Genomic DNA, 15,546 nt, shown 5'->3' on the forward strand with positions numbered 1-15,546 from the left:
ATGTCCAGAAGGGTGAACTTACCCTTAGATTACATGATGAGAAAATGATATTCAATGTGTTAGTGGGTTATTACTTGACGATAATTTTGGTGCACTTGCCAAAAGAACGGATTCATAATCAAAATTTTGTGAGGTGTGAAATCCAGTCATCAATTGTCACAATTCAAATCAAATTAACCGAGAGTATTTAGACTTCTGTGTTTTCTTCCCTAGGACTTACAATGAAATGCAAGAAAATAAACAAACATGCAAGTAATTAGACGAAAAGCAATTAAAGCAATAAAAAGGGAATTCAAACAATAAAAAGGGGCTCTTGGTAGGAACTGGGAAATTTAGACTTCCTATCCTAGTTATGGACCACAAACCCATTCTCTTTAATTTTTGTTATTTACTTTCATGCTCATCATCCCAATTCCCCATTTAAGATTCTGCAATTTACTTTCTGTCATTTACTTTCCCGCCATTTAATTTTCTACAATTCTCAACTCAATTTCTGCTTAGCTCAACTAGAAAACCCCTCCAATTAACGTTGCCTGACCAATCAATCCATGTGGAATTCGACCTCACTCTATTGTGAGTTTTTACTTGACGACAATTTGGTATACTTGCCAAGGAAAAATTGTTGAGAGACAAGTTTCCGTGCATCACTTCCCTCTCATTGAGGGAGGGACCTCTATTGTACTTGATGGATTAATGATAGTGAATTTTTTCTTCTCTTTGATTTGATAGAAGAAATTTCGTTCTTCATGCTAGCACTCAATCATCTTGGGAAAGAGGTTGAATGCAAAATGGGTTTAATGGGAACCTTGGAAAAGGAAATATGAAACCATGCTTGAAATCCCTTCTCACACTTGAGTAGAATCTGGGTTTTGGTGATTGGATATGGTGACATATAATCCACCCACTACTTGGACCTATGATGATGTGTGGTATAATCAGAGACCAAGCATATCTCTCTTCATGAGCAATTAGACCAAGGAATTGGCTGATTATCAAGATTTGAGAGATTGAGTCACCAAGGGATTGGGGCTCAATCAATCATGATTGCCAAGAGGTCAATGAGTTACATGATTGAAGATGAGATGACCTAGATCTAATCCAAATAGAACAATATCTCCCGATCTCAATGAATTCCCCTATTCTTATCTTCCACATTCTTTATAGCTTTCTTTACAATTCTGTCAATCCCCATTCCCATTTACAATTCAGTCATTTATGATTCTGCACTTTACATTCTCGCCATTTTCTTTTATGCATTTTAATTCTTCTCTTTACCTTTGAGCCATTTACTTTCCTGTTCATTTACAATTTCTGCAATCATACTCTATATTGCTCAGGTTGACTAATTCACAAATTAATTAAAATTGCTCAAATCTACTAATCTCTGTGGATCAAAGCCATGAGTTACCCACAAGACTCATTGGGAGAATGTATGAGGTTGGATTCAATGGAAGCCGTACTGCAAGAGACTTTTGAAGAGGAAGAAATTAGGGGGTTAACAGAAGAAGATGGATCAGCATTAAGCGAAGAGGCTGCAACAGCTGAAGTTCATGACCAGGGGATACTAGAAGAGAAGAATGAAGAAAAAGAAGCACCCAAACTTGAACTAAAAGCATTACCGCCCTCCCTCAAATACGCATATTTAGGAGAAAATAAAAGCCACCCGATAATCATAAACTCAACCCTCAGCCAAGAACAAGAGGAGGAGTTACTCCAAGTATTGCAAAAGCATAAAGATGCCATTGGATGGACTCTCGCTGACTTCTCCTTAAATTTCACACAACACAACTCCCTCTCCTATACCTTGGCCGAATACACCTTTCTCCACTCTCCTCCATATTTTCTCTTCTTCTTCTTCTTTTCTTTCTTCTCTTGCTCGAGGGCGAGCAATATTCTAAGTTTGGTGTGGTAAAAGCATAAGCTTTTTGTTTTTCCATTACCATTGATGGCACCTAAGGCCGGAGAAACCTCTAGAAAAGGGAAAGGGAAGACAAAAGCTTCCACCTCCGATGAGTGTGTCGTAGTCAAATACCTACTAAAGCAACTAGCTCAGTAAGGACATTTAGACAAATACATGAGCAGTCACATTCAAAAGCATACACCACATTCAACCAACCAACTTTCTACAAGGCAATCTTCTTGCGACAAGTACAAAGTAACTCATGCCCAACCTAATCAACCCCGGGGTATCATTAATTGTATATCTAGGGGCTTTGCTGGTGATGGAACTACAAGCTTGGCTCGTAAGCATGGCTACCAAGCTATGCTCATCATTGAAGGCACCCTCAATAGTCCACAACCTTTGGCCAATTTCCCAGAGATGATGTTTTAACTGTCTAACTTCCATTCAAATGAAATTAATTTAGATGACCCAGTCATTATCTCTATTCAATTAGGGGATTTAATAGTCCACAAAGTGCTATTAGATCCTGGGAGTAGTGCCAATGTCCTTTTCTACTCCAATTCCAAACAATGAAGCTAAGTGACAACACACTACAACCATCCACTGGAGACTTAGTAGGGTTTTTATGTGAACAAATACCGATCTTGGGATCTCTGTGGTTATAGACCATAATTGGTGAGAATCCTCTAATAAAAACTCTAGATATTCAATACCTTGTGGTTGATTGTTTTAGTCCTTATAACTTAATTCTTGGTCGACCTTTCTTGAATAAGTTTAGTGCTATAGTGTCAACAATTCATCTCTGTGTTAAGTTTCATGTGTACGACAACCTTATTGCAACAATTCATAGTGATCATCGTGAAGATCGACATTGCTATAATATCAGTTTATAATTGCATGCAGCAAACCGAGTTATAGGAGCGCAAGTAAACGCCGTCCATAACATACTCGAGCTTCTGTCATTAGCCAAGTTAGACCCAAGAACCGAGCTTCAAGACCAACCCATCCTAGTGGAGGAGTTACAAAAAATTTCTTTAACTAACAATCCAAACAGGTTTACTTTTGTAGGTTCAGCTTTGCAAGAAGTCGAGAAAGAAAAGCTCAGAAAATTTCTTCAAAGAACGCCAACCTATTCACTTGGACTCCTGCCGAAATGCCCGACATTGATCTTTTTATAATATCTCACAAGCTAGCATTAAACTCATCAGCCAGACCTATAGCACAGAAAAAATGTAACCTCGGTATGAAGAAATAACAAGCATTCTTGGAGGAAACTAAAAAGCTGATCGACTATGACTTTATCTAAGAAATCAGGTTCACAACATGGTTAGCCAATGTTGTTATGGTAAAAAAATATAATGGTAAATGGCGCATATGTATTAATTTTACTGATTTAAATAAAGTATGCCCCAAAGATGCATATCCCTTACCATCTATTGATACTTTAGTTGATAATTCATCTGGATTTGGCACTTTAAATTTTATGGATGCATATTCTAGTTATAACCAAATCTTAATGTATCCTTCAGATCGAGATAAAACTACCTTCATAACTGAATATAGTAATTTTTTCTATAAATTTATGCCTTTTGGCCTTAAGAATGCAGGGGCTACTTATCAGCGACTTATAGATAAGATGTTCGCCAAACAAATTGTCAAAACATGGAAGTCTATGTTGATGACATGGTAGCCAAAACCAAGATCGGCAACTTTCACATTGACGACCTTGTGAAGATCTTTGGCCAATTCAAAAAATACAACATGCAACTAATCCCCAAAAAATGTGCCTTTGGTGTCCAAGGAGGTAAATTTCTCGGTTTTTTGTTTGCAACCCGAGGTATAAAGGCAAATCCTGACAAATGTCAAGCTATGTTGGAAATGAAGAGTCTTCAAACAATAAAGTGGTCCAATGATTAACAGGAAGACTTGCTGCCTTATCAAGATTTTTACCTTGTATAGCTTCTAAGTCTTCTTGATTTTTTCAAATGCTCAAAAAGAAAAATAATTTTCATTGGGATAATAATTGTGAAACTAATTTTTCAAACCTCAAAATTATTCTTTCAAAACCTCTGATTTTGTAAAAGTAGAGGAACTTTATCTTTATTTTTCTATCACTGACTGGGCTGTTAGTTCTATTCTTGTTCCAAAAAGGAATAAGGTACAAAATCCTATTTACATTGTTTGCAAATTACTGCAAAATGCCGAGCTTCGTTATCCGAATATAGAAAAACTCACCCTAACTTTAGTATTCTCAGCTAGACGTCTCTGGGTTTATTTTCAAAGCCATATCATTAATGTTCGGACTGATCAACCACTTCAACAAGTGCTAATAAAGCCAAAATTAGCTGGACGACTAATAAAATGGTCTATCAAGCTGTCCAAGTTTGATATCAGATATCAAAGCTGAGGATCCATCAAATCACAATATCTTGCAGATTTTGTTGCCAAGTTTACTACTCCTAATTTCGATGAACTGCCCATAGAATGGACACTTTATGTAGATGGTACCTCTAACTCATAAGGGTGTGGGGCTGGTATTCTTCTTGAAGATGGTAATGGAATTGTGGTGGAATATTCTTATGGTTTTCTTTAAAGGCGAGCAACAATCAGGCTGAATATGAGGCACTCATTGCCGACTTAAGGTTAGCAATCGAACTCAACATTCGTGAGATAAAGGTACATTGTAACTCTCTATCAGTAGTACGATAAGTGAATCAATCATTTCAAGTCAAAGACCTCTTTTAACAAAATATTTAGAAATTGTTAAATCCCTCATTTCTTCTTTTTCAAAATTTGAAATATATCATATTCCAAGGGAACAAAACTACCAAGCTGACATTTTGTCCAAACTCGCCACCACACAATCACACACTTCAACTCTTCTATAATCTACTTTAGCTATACCAAGTATCAATTTAATTGATATTTTAAGCACCACCCAGGATCATGAGTGGCATTGGCCCTATATCCAGTATTTAAAAACTAGAAATGTTCTGTTCAAAATTGATAATTTGAAAAAATTCAAACGATAAGCTTTCTTCTTTACATTATTAAATAATAACCTATATAGACGAGGTTATACTCATCCACTATTGAAATGTTCAAATAGGTCGGAGGCAAAACTCGTCATAGCCAAGGCCCACAAACGTATTTGCAGTACACACATAAGAGTTTGGAGTCTATCTTCAAAAATTCTCCGTGCCAGCTTCTTTTCGCCGAGCTTACAGAAAGATTGTCATCAAAAGGTAAAAACTTGCACAAATTGCCAAAAATATGATTCCATAACACATGTCCCAGCCGAGCTATTACACAACTCTAAAGTAAGTTGGCCCTTTTATCAATGCGAAATTGATATTCTCGGTCCATTCCCCATTGCACCAAGTCAAGAAAAATTTTAGTTGTAGCTATTGACTATTTCTCTAAATGGATTGAGGCACAACCATTAGCCAAAATCACATCCCAACAAATGATTTCTTTCACATGGAAGCATATTATATGCAGACCACAACATGTTATGACTAACAATGGTCGCCAGTTTGTCGATCATAACTTTACATATTTTTTACAGAATTTAAAGATCCACCAACATTTCTCTTCAGTTGAACATCCATGGTGCACGAATTTTCACACTTCGTACAGCTGAACCAGCAAGTGCATTGGGTCATCCAAGTAATACCTGAGCAAGTCAAGGTCAATCCCATGAGAATTGTGGTTTGAAGTAAGCTATGGTTATCTTGCAGATCTTAGTTAGGTGGATAGGAGAGTTGTTGGATTTGAATGCGTAAAAGTGAAATAGGGTATAAAATACTTTGTGAATTTGAATGTAACCAGTGATAAGAATATGATTAAGGCTTAGAGATGCTTTGTCCTTCTAGATTAATTCTAGTCTTACTGTCTTCTTCAATGGTGAATGATTTCTTCTATGAAAGGCTGTATATGATTGACGCTGGTTTGAGCAGCCGCCAATACTCCTTCAGATCTGAACCCAGTGTTAGTGTGGATCTAGTCTAATTGAAGGTGAAGCTCCTGCAGTTCATTCTCCTTGGTGATCCTACTTAAAATGCCAAAGACAAGGTCAAACTTTCGGGTCGGAGGATGATGCGCCTTTGGGTTCTAGCCTCTACTATAAAGACCCTAATCTCCCTGTACTTCAGCTGAACTGGTGTCTCGAGAAGTCCCCAGCGAAGTCGTGGATTAGCCGTCTAAGAGATGTATAATCAAGCTAGTGGTTCATCATTGTCCAATGAAAAACTCACTTTGAACCCATGTAGAATATGATAACCTTATGCCAGTTCAACGCATTCATATTGATGAAGAACGAAGATACATCTTAGAATAGAGAATCAAACATGGATTGAAGAGAAACAATAATACTTTTATTAATCCATAAAACTCAGCAGAGCTCCTCCCCTCAACCTAGGAGGTTTAAAACTCATATTGATAGAAAATACAATCATAAAAGTGTAAAGTGTGCGTCCCCTCCCCATAATGAGAGGTGTAAAAGTTCTTTAAATACTAAACTGATAACTAAGGATTACATAAGGGTAAAACAGTCTTTTAGTGCTAAAATTCACTTCTGGGGCTCACTTGGTGAGTGTTTGGGCTAAACTTTAATAAGATCCACGTGCTAGGAGGCCTCTAAGGCATTGAACGCTAGCTAGGGGGTCCTCTTTGGGCGTTTGGACGCTAGTTTCCTCCTTTGGGGGTTGGACGCCTGGACTGGGGCAAGAGGCTGGCGTTGGACACCAGTTTTAGGTCTTCAATTCTAAAGCAAAGTATGGACTATTATACATTTCTGGAAAGCTCTAAAAGTTAGCTTTCCATAGCCGTTAAGAATGCTCCATTTGGTCTTCTGTAGCTCCAGAAAAGCTCTTTCGAGTGCAAGGAGGTCTGTAGTGCATTCTCTGTCTTTGAATCAGACTTTTGCTCCAGCTCCTCAATTTCAGCCAAAAATTACCTGAAATTGCACAAAAATACAAAAACTCATAGTATAATCCAAAAATGTGAATTTAACACTAAAATCTATGAAAACTTAATAAAAATTAAACAAAACATGCTAAAAACTATATGAAAATGATTCCAAAAAGCGTATAAAATATCCGCTCATCACAACACCAAACTAAAACTGTTGCTTGTCCCCAAGCAACTAAAAACAAAGTAGGATAAAAAGAAGAGTAAGATACAATAAATCTCAGAGTTTTTAATGAAGCTCAGTTTCAATTAGATGAGCGGGACTTAGTAGCTTTTTGCCTCTGAATAGTTTTGGCATCTCACTATCCATTGAAACTTAGAATGGTTGTCATCTTTAGGAACTTAGAATCCAGATAATATTATTGACTCTCCTTGTTCAGTTCTTTTTTATTCTTGAACACAGCTTTCATAGTCTTGGCCATGACCTTAAGCACTTTATTTTCCAGTATTACCACCGGATACATAAATGCCACAAACACTTTAACTAGGTGAACCCTTTCGGGTTGTGATTCAGCTTTGCTAGAATCCCTAGATAGAGGTGTCCTGAGTTCTTAAGCATACTCTTTTTACTTTGGACCATGACTTTAACTGCTCAATCTCAAGCTTTTCACTTAACACCTTCACATCACAAGCATATGGTTAGGGACAGCTTGGTTGAGCCGCTTAAGCCAGGATTTTATTCCTTGTAGGCCCTCCTAACCATTGATGCTCAAAGCCTTGGATCCTTTTACCTTTACCTTTTAGTTTAAATGGTTATTGGCTTCTTGCTCTTGCCTTTTGGTTTAAAGAGCTATTAGCTTTGTCTGCTTTTTATTTTTTAATTTTTTTTTTGCATGCATATATATATCTTTCATTTTTTCTTTTATTGCAACATGCTTTTTTTTTTCTTTTTGTTACTTTTTCTTGCTTCAAGGATTAATTTTTGGATTTTTTTCAAATCACCAATAATACTTTTCCTTTTTCATCATTCTTTCAAAAGCCAACATTCTTAAATTCCAACTTCAAATACGCACTGTTTATTCGTTCATTCAAAAAACAAAAGCAATGCCACCACATCAAAATAATTGAACTATTCTTATTATAAACTTGAAATTCATGTATCTTTCAATTCTTTTCAAATAAAATTTTCTTTTTAAGCAAGATGAGAGATATATGGAACATTTTACAACTTTAAGACATAGATAGAAATGATCATGCAATAAGAACAAGAGAACAGACAATACAACATAACAGAAAATAGAAAAATAACAAAAGGAGATAAAGAGAACGAATCCACCTTTAATGGTGGCGGATAGTACTCTTCCTTGAAGATCCAATGTAGTGCTTGATCTCTTCAATGTCACTCCTTTTCCTTTGTTGTTCTTCCCTCACAGCCCTTTGGTCTTCTCTGATTTCATTGATGATGGTGGAATGCTCTTAATGCTCCATCCTTAACTGATTCATGTTAGAACTTAATTCTTCCATGGAAGTATGACATTGATCCCGATAGCTTTAAGGAGGAAAATACATCCCTTAAGGCATCTCAGGGATCTCATGTTGAGGCGGCTGCACAAGCTCTTGTGCATGCTCTCTAGTTTGCTCCATCCTCTTCTTAGTGATGGGCTTGTCCTCCTAAAAGAAGATATCTCCCTCTATGATAATTCTAGTTGAATTGCATAGATGACAGATGAGGTAAGGGAATGCCAACCTTGCTTTGGTGGATGGCTTTTCAGCTATCTTGTATAATTCTTAAGGGATCACCTCATGTATTTCCACTTCAATTCCAATCATGATGCAATGGATCATGATGGCTCTTTTAATAGTCACTTCTGACCGGTTGCTAGTAGGGATGATAAAGCATTGGATGAATTCCAACCATCCTCTAGCTATAGGCTTGAGGTCAAGCCTTTTTAGTTGAATGGGCTTGCCTTGGGAATTCCTTTTTCACTGTGCTCCTTCCACATAGATGTCTGAGAGCACTTGATCCAATCTTTGATCAAAGTTGACTATTCTAGTGTAAGGATGTGGATCTCCTTGCATTAAAGGCAAGTAGAATGCCAACCTCATACTTTATAGGCTAAAATCTAAGATTCTTCCTCGAACCATGGTGCTCCAATTCTTAAGATTTGGGTTCACACTAATGTCATGGTTTTTTGTGACCCATGCATTAGCATAGAACTCTTGCACCATTAAAATCCCAACTTCTTGAATGGGATTGGTTAGGACTTCCCAACCTCTTCTTCGGATCTCTCTTCAGATTTTCGGATACTCATTATTTTTTAGACTAAAAGGGACCTCAGGGATCACCTTCTTCTCTGCCACTACTTCATAGAAGTGGTCTTGGTGGGCTTTGGTGATGAATCTCTCTATTTTCCAAGATTCAGAGGTGGCGGCTATTGCCTTCCCTTTCCTCTTTCTAGAGGATTCTCCAACCTTGTGTGCCATAAGTGGTAATGAAAAGCAAAAAGCAATGCTTTTCCAACACCAAAATTAAAAACATTGCTCGTCCTCGAGAAAAAATAAAGAAAAGAGAAGAATGGAGTAGAAGAAGAAGAAAATAGAAGGAGAAGGACAGAGAAGGAAATTCGGCCAAGGGGGTTTTGATGTGTGTGAGAGGTGTGCGTATAAAGGGTTAGAATGAGGGGTATTTATAGGAGTGGGCTAGGGTTGGGTTCGGCCATAGGTGGGGTAAATGGGTGGGAAATTTGATTTGAAGTGGGTGGGGGTTGGTGGGTATTATGATGGTTTTAGAGAAGTGATATGGATGTGATTGGGCTAGGGTTTATAAGGAAGAGTGTATAGAAAAGTGTGAAAGAGAGAAGGAAGAAATGGGGTAGGTAAAGATGCTGTGGGATCCACTGGTCTATAGAGGCTAGAAAATTCAGATTCCCTGCCCTTTGCACTGGCGTTGAACGCCGAGGGTCTGCTCCCTGGCTGGCATTCAACTCCAACAACACTGATAAACCACTATTTTATGGTTTATATTGTGTTTAATTGAGTGGTTTTATCAAGTCTTTACCCACTTATTCATATAATTAGCATGATATTACAATTCCTTCCCAAAGTTGTTCTATGGTTGAAAACTTGCTTCCTAGATATCTTTTTATTGTGTATTTTAATTCTCTTTTATACCATTCGATGCCGTGATCCGTGTGTTAAGTGTTTCAGGCTTTATATGGCAGGAATGGCTTAGAGGATGGAAATGAAGCTTGCAAAAGGGAAGAAGCACAAGAAATAAAGGAGACAACCAGCGAACAGTGACGCGCACGCATGGCTGACGTGTGAACGCGATTTGGACAAAATCACAGTGACGCTTTCGCGTGCCTGACGCGAAGGCGTGGATTGGAATCTGCACGAATGACGCAAACACGTGGACGACGCGTACACGTGGCAAGGAAAACGCGTGGACGACGCGTACGCGTGACATGCGCGATCTGCAGAATTAACAGACTGGGCTATTTTTTGACCCAGTTTTTGGCCCAGAAAACACATATTAGAGGCTATAAAGTGGGAGAATGTATTCATTCATTGATACAACAAGAATACAATATTCATTCACATAATTTTAGGTTTTAGATGTAGTTTCTAGAGAGAGAGGCTCTCTCCTCTCTCTTAGGATTTAGGATTAGGATTTCTTCGTCTTTTCAATTCCAGGTTTAATATTCCTTTACTTTACTTTATGTTTTCTTCTACTTTTATTTATTCTATTACTTTAGTTGATTACTTGATGTTGCCAATTTAGTTTATGGATTCCTATATTCAATCTAACTTTCTATTTAATATAATTTGAGGTATTTCAGATATATGATTTTTATTTAGCTCTCTATATTCTTGGCTTCGGTTGAGTAATTAGAGACTCTTGAGTTATCAAACTCTTTTGTTGATTGATAATTGGAAGTTGCTAATTGACTTGAATTCCACTAACTCTAGTCTTTCTTTGGGAATTGACTAGGACTTGAGGATTCATATTGATTTATCCACTTGACTTACCTTCATAGTTAGAGGTTGACTAAGTGGGAGCAACGAGCAATCCTCATCATAATTGATAAGGATAACTAGGATAGGACTTCTAATTTTCATACATTGCCAAGAGTTTTCTTAGCTATTGATTTATTAATTCCTGCAATTTATTTCTCTTGTTCAAACCTTGCAAAAAGCCAAAAATACTATTTTCCATAACCAATAATAAAACACACCTCCCTGCAATTCCTTGAGAAGACAACTCGAGGTTTCAATACTTCGGTTATAAATTTTATTGGGTTTTGTTACTTGTGACAACCAAACTTTTGTACGAAAGAATTCTCTGTTGGTTTAGAAACTATACTTACAACACGATTATATTTTTAAATTTCTTTACCGATAGAAATCTGTTCGTCAAACACTCCATCCAAAGTGTTCTGTTTTCACTGCTGAATGTTTCTGTCTCTGTTCTGATAGCAGCACATGATCATAAACCTAAAAATAATTTAACGAAAAATAAAATGAAAGAAAATAGAAATAAATAATTAATTAAGGTTGGATTGCCTCCTAACAAGCGCTTATTTAACGTCATTATCTTGACAGTTAGCTCCTTACGGAGGTGAGTATGGGCTCAGAATTTTGTCGCTTACAGTGAACTTCATTCCTGTCTTTTCATGAATGAGCTTCACATGCTCTAGAGACAGGATACGATTCATTGTATGTGGTATGAATGGCTTCTTGGTGAAGACAACTCTTATGCCAGGTGAGAGGCCCTCAGTTGGGACTTTCTTGTCCTTCCAGCCTTTAGGTACTTTCTTCCTAATACCTTTGTTTTCAGTGCTTGTTAATGGCTGCCCAACACCAAACTTAGAATTGATGTTTGGGGCCTTAGTAAAGCTCTACACTGAAAGAGATGGTTGGAACACTAAGTGTTGTACAGTTATCTCAGAGGGAGAGTTGTGGTAAGGCATCTTGAACAAGATGTGATCCTCCCCTAGTTGTAGAATCAATTCTCCCTTAGCTACATCAATGATAGCATTGGCAGTGGCTAGGAAAGGTCTTCCAAGGATGACGGATTCATCCTCATCTTCCCTAGTATCCAAGACTATGAATTTTGCAGGATATAGTGGTCTTCAACCTTTTCCAAGACATCCTCTACTAAGCCATATGGCTTCTTTATTGACTTTTCTGCCATCTCTAGTGAGATATTTGCAGCTTATACCTTAAAGATGCCCAGTGGTGCACGAATTTGTAATCCGCACAACTAACCAGCAAGTGCACTGGGTCGTCCAAGTAATACCTTACGTGAGTAAGGGTCGATCCCACGGAGACTATTGGTTTGAAGCAAGCTATATTTATTTTATTATTCTTAGTCAGAAGGCCAATAGGATTAAAAGTGAAATTACTAGATTTGATTATAAAAATAAAAGAGAATAACAGTGTTACTTGTTGTGCAGTAATGAGAAATATGTTGGAGTTTTGGAGATGCTTTGTCCTTTGAACTTCAACTCTTCCTTGAAATCCTTCAACACACGAAAAGTCCCTTCCATGGCAAGCTCTATGTAGGGTGTCACCGTTGTCAATGGCTACCTCCCATCCTCTCAGTGAAAACGTTCCTATGCTCTGTCACAGCACGGCTAATCATCTGTCGGTTCTCAATCAGGTTGGAATATAATCCATTGATTCTTTTGCGTCTGTCACTAACGCCCAGCCTTCAGGAGTTTGAAGCTCGTCACAGTCATTCAATCCCAGAATCCTACTCGGAATACCACAGACAAGGTTTAGACTTTCCGGATTCTCATGAATGCCGCCATCAATCCGGCTTATACCACGAAGATTCTGCGTAATGAATCTAAGAGATACTCATTCAGTCTGATGTAGAACGGAGGTGGTTGTCAGGCACACGTTCATGGTTTGGGGAAGGTGATGAGTGTCACGGATCATCACCTTCTCCATAATTAAGCACGAATGAACATCTTAGATAAGAACAAGCGTGTTTGAATGGAAAAACAAAGGAATTGTATTAATTCATCGAGACGCTGCAGAGCTCCTCACCCCCAACAATGGAGTTTAGAGACTCATGCCGTCAAAAGTATGTAATTCAGATCTGGAAATGTCATGAGGTATAGAATAATTCTCTAAAAGTTATTTAAATAGTAAACTAGTAACCTAGGTTTACAGAATATAAGTAAACTAAGATAATTGGAGCAGAAATCCACTTCTGGGGCCCACTTGGTGTGTGCTGGGGCTGAGACTAAAGCTATCCACGAGTTGAGGCTTTTCTTGGAGTTGAACTCCAAGTTATGACGTGTTTTGGGCGTTCAACTCCGGATCATGACGTTTTTCTGGCGTTTAACTCCATACAGCAGCGTGTACTTGGCGTTCAACGCCAAGTTACGTCGTCAATCTTCGTGCAAAGTATGGACTATTATATATTGCTGGAAAGCCCTGGATGTCTACTTTCCAACGCCGTTGAGAGCGCGCCAATTGGACTCCTGTAGCTCCAGAAAATCCATTTCGAGTGCAGGGAGGTCAGGATCCAACAGCATCAGTAGTCCTTTTTCAGCCTAAATCAGATTTCTGCTCAGCTTCCTCAATTTCAGCCAGAAAATACCTGAAATCACAGAAAAATACACACACTCATAGTAAAGTCCAGAAATATGATTTTTGCTTAAAAAATAATAAAATTCTATTAAAAACTAATTAAAACATACTAAAATCTACATGAAATTACCCCAAAAAGCGTATAAAATATCCGCTCATCACAACACCAAACTTAAACTGTTGCTTGTCCTCAAGCAACTAGATAAATAAAATAGGTTTTAACAGAAATTAAGAAGTAATAATATTTTAGAGTTTTAATTGAAGCTCAGATTCTTATTAGATGAGCGGGGCTTGGAGCTTTTTGTTTCTGAACAGTTTTGGCATCTCCCTTTATCCCTTGAATTTCAGAATGATTGGCGTCCATAGGAACTCAGAATTCAGATAGTATTATTGATGCTCCTAGTGTAGTATGTTGATTCTTGAACACAGTTATTTTATGAGTCTTGGCCGTGGCCCTAAGCACTTTGTTTTCCAGTATTACCACCAGATACATAAATGCCACAGACACATGACTAGGTGAACCTTGTTCAGATTGTGACTTAGCTTTGCTAGAGTCCCCAGTCAGAGGTGTCCAGAGCTCTTAAGCACACTCTGTTTGCCTTGGATCACGACTTTAACCACTCAGTCTCAAGTTTGTAACTTGGACCTGCATGCCACAAGCACATGGTTAGGGACAGCTTGGTTTAGCCGCTTAGGCCTGGATTTTATTTCCTTGGGCCCTCCTATCCATTGATGCTCAAAGCCTTAGATCCTTCTTACCCTTGCCTTTTGGTTTTAAGGGCTCGTGGCTTTTTTTTTTGACTGCTTTTTCTTGCTTCAAGAATCAATTTCATGATTTTTCAGATCACCAATAATATTTTTCGTGTTCCTCATTCTTTCAGGAGCCAATATTCATCAAATTCAAAGTACAAGTCATGCACTGTTCAAGCATTCATTCAGAGAACAAAAAGTATTGCCACCACACATAATTAATTATAGTCTTTATTACTAAGAACTCAAAAAATATAAATTACTTCTTTATTCTAAAAAAATTCTACTACTTTATTTATGCCTGATGATGATGAGAAAAATAAATTATAGCTTAATTGGAAATAAAATCAAATTAGACATACTAATTACTACTACTAAATATCTCCTAAGGTAAATTTCTATAATACTACTATCACTAAGTTAAAGCAGAAAAATTGGAACTCAGCAACCTGTTGTTTTGAGGAGTAGATATTCCTCTAATCTGTGGGGTGCTTTTCAAGGATTAATTTTTGGCGCTTTAGCTCCCTTAGATCACGCCCCTGCTCTTCCTGTTCCTTAAGCAGTTTGCAAATCATGCTACTTTGATTGTTCTGTTCTTCCTTTATTTGGTCCATAGCTTCTTGCAATTTGGAAATAGAAGCCTCAAGATGTTCCCAATATTCGAATTGAGGCAGTTCTGGGAGGGCTTCCTGTGCTCTCCTCTTGGCAGAATCATCTTGTTGCTGTTGTCTGACCATTGATATTCCAGTGATTGGCCTCTCAACTGAGATATACTCTGTTATTCCCATCTTCACTCCGGCATCTTTGCAGAGCATAGAAATTAAGCTTGGATAGGCCAATTTGGCGTCCTTGGAATTCCTGTTTGCTATTTTATATAGCTCACATGAGATCAGTTGATGGACTTCTACCTCTTTTCCTAACATGATGCAGTGAATCATGACAGCTCTTTTGATGGTTACTTCAGAACGGTTGCTGGTGGGCAAGATGGAACGCCCAATGAAATCCAGCCAGCCTCTGGCTACTGGTTTTAGATCTTCTCTTTTGAGTTGAATTGGGGTGCCAGTGGTGCTGGTAGTCCACCTGGCTTCAGGGATGCATATGTCCTCTAGAATCTTGTCTAGACCTTTGTTTACCCTCATCATTCTCCTGTTAAAGGAGTCTGGATCATCTTTCAGTGGAGGAATCTTAAAAATTTCCCTGATCTTGTCAGGATGAGTATGAACAATCTTTCCTCTGACTAAGGTCCGATGGTCATAGAGAGCAGCTCCAATTATTCTCTGCCTGTCTGTCTGCCATAAATTGGCATAGAACTCCTGAACCATGTTTCTTCCCACTTTCGTTTCAGGATTGGTCAGAATTTCCCAATTCCTGATTCGAAT

This window comes from Arachis stenosperma, chromosome 6 (genome assembly GCF_014773155.1).
Source record: "Arachis stenosperma cultivar V10309 chromosome 6, arast.V10309.gnm1.PFL2, whole genome shotgun sequence".
NCBI classification, from domain to species: domain Eukaryota; kingdom Viridiplantae; phylum Streptophyta; class Magnoliopsida; order Fabales; family Fabaceae; genus Arachis; species Arachis stenosperma.